This window comes from Mirounga leonina, unplaced genomic scaffold (genome assembly GCF_011800145.1).
Source record: "Mirounga leonina isolate KUSES-001 unplaced genomic scaffold, KU_Mleo_1.0 Mir_201, whole genome shotgun sequence".
In the NCBI taxonomy this organism is placed as follows: Eukaryota; Metazoa; Chordata; class Mammalia; order Carnivora; family Phocidae; genus Mirounga; species Mirounga leonina.
In genome coordinates this window covers 15,593,318-15,595,742 of record NW_023270504.1, presented here as the reverse complement: position 1 = coordinate 15,595,742, position 2,425 = coordinate 15,593,318, and positions in this window count along the sequence as shown.

Here is a 2,425-nt window from a genome sequence, read left to right as displayed (position 1 = left end):
TCCCTTCCTGCTATCGTCTTTGTTTTTTTTTTTTCTTTTAACATATAATGTATTATTTGTTTCAGAGGTTCAGGTCTGTGATTCAACAGTCTTACACAATTCATAGCGCTCACCATAGCACATACCCTCCCCAATGTCTATCACCCAGCCACCCCATCCCTCCCACCCCCCACCACTCCAGCCACCCTCAGTTTGTTTCCTGAGATTAAGAATTCCTCATATCAGTGAGGTCATATGATACCTGTTGTTCTCTGACTGACTTATTTCGCTCAGCATAATACCCTCCAGTTCCATCCACATCATTGAAAATGGCAAGATTTCATTCCTTTTGATGGCTGCATAATATTCCATTGTATATATATATATATACCACATCTTCTTTATCCATTCATCTGTCAATGGACATCTTGGCTCATTCCATAGTTTGGCTATTGTGGACATTGCTGCTATAAACATCGGGTGCACGTACCCCTTTGGATCCCTACATTTGTATCTTTGGGGTAAATACCCAGTAGTGCAATTGCTGGATCCTATGGTAGCTCTATTTTCAACTTTTTGAGGAACCTCCATATTGTTTTCCAGAGTGGCTGCACCAGCTTGCATTTCCACCAACAGTGTAGGAGGGTTCCCCTTTCTCCGCATGCCCACCAACATCTGTTAATTCCTGACTTGTTAATTTTAGCCATTCTGACTCACACCACATTTTCTTTACCCATTCATCAGTCATTGAACATTTGGGCTCTTGCCATAGTTTGGCTATTGTTGATAATGGTGTTATAAACATCAGGGTGCATATACCCCTTTGAATCTATATTTTTGTATTATTTGGGTAAATACCTACTAGTGCAATTGCTGGATCATGGGGTAGTTTTATTTTTAACTTTTTGAGGAAACTCCGTACTGTTTTCCAGAGTGGCTGTACCAGTTTATATTCCCACCAAAAGTGTAAGAGGGTTCCCTTTCTCTGCATCCTCACCAAAACCTGTTGCTTCTTGTGTTGTTAATTTTAGCTATTCTGACAGGTGTGAGGTGGTGGTATCTCATCATGTCAGATACATTTTAACTAGATAACTAACTCCGAAACTGCATCTTTCTTTATTCTTTTTTTTTTAAGATTTATTTATTTATTTGAGAAAGAGAAAGCTCGAGTGGGTGGAGGGGCAGAGGGAGAGGAAGAAAGAGAATCCAAAGCAGACTCCCTACTGAGCATGGAGCCTGACACGGGGCTCTATCTCACAACCCACGAATGAGATCATGACCTGAGCCGAAATCATGAGTCAGACGCTTAACCAACTGAGCTACCCAGGTGCCCCTACATCTTTCTTTATACTTAAGTTGACTCCTTTGATAACAACTTGGCTTCAGCTATTGAATGGAAAATTGTCTAAAAGTTATCAGTGATAGTCTAGGAAAATCCTTTGGCTTGTTAATGCTTATTATCATGTTCTACTTTATTTGCACTAACTTGTTGACATAAAATTTGTAATACAGAAGAGAAAATCAACAGAATTTTCTAAGCAAGTTGAAAATATACCCAATAAAATATTTCTAAGTATGTTCAGACTCTTTAAGTCAAACCTTTCAATTCTATGACTAAACAAAATAATCAAATTATCTGTAATATTTTATGTGTAAAAATGTGCATTGGGACTCTATATTAATAAAACTTTCTAAACATGTTAGAGCTGAGAGTGCAATAATATTTATATTAACAGAGTAAATCTAGAAGAATATTTAATGACAGGTAAAAATTTCATGATAATCTATTAAATGAAAGAGTAGGTTGAAGAATCAAGGTATTCGAAACCACCAGTGAAAATGATAGCCCAAAATATCAGCAGTTAGAAGCTGGATTCATTCCAGATGAAATATAAATAATTGAAGTTTTTGAAAAGATTTTTTTTTTTTAATGCCTAGAGTCTTTAGAAAGCTAAATAAGGAATTGCATCACTAGAGAATCTTCTCCAAAGTTGAAAAGGCATAAATGATACAAAAAAACAGGTATGAAAAAGTAAATAAATTGAAAATCTGACAAGTCAAAATGCTATCTCTAAAAGAAAACTGTCCAATAGAAGAGAGCTGAACACAGTCAGAAACTTGGTGAAATGCAGATAATGAGGAATTTCTATAGAATCCAGTATTGAGAGACAATTAAATGTAAAAAGTACAAAAGAGAATTAGGAGACTTGAAAGATAAATTGATAGGCACCACCTATAATAGGAATCCAAAAAACAAGGATGAATTGTAGAAAATCACTTAAGAAAACAAGAGCTGAGTGAAAGACCTGAGTCCTGAGAGGAAATTTGCATTCTGAGTTCCAAGCCTGCTTGGAATTAAATAAGATAAATTCTTACCTAGTTATATTATATTGAAAGTGAAAATTATCAAGAATTAAAGATAAACAATTATACATGCAAATGGAGA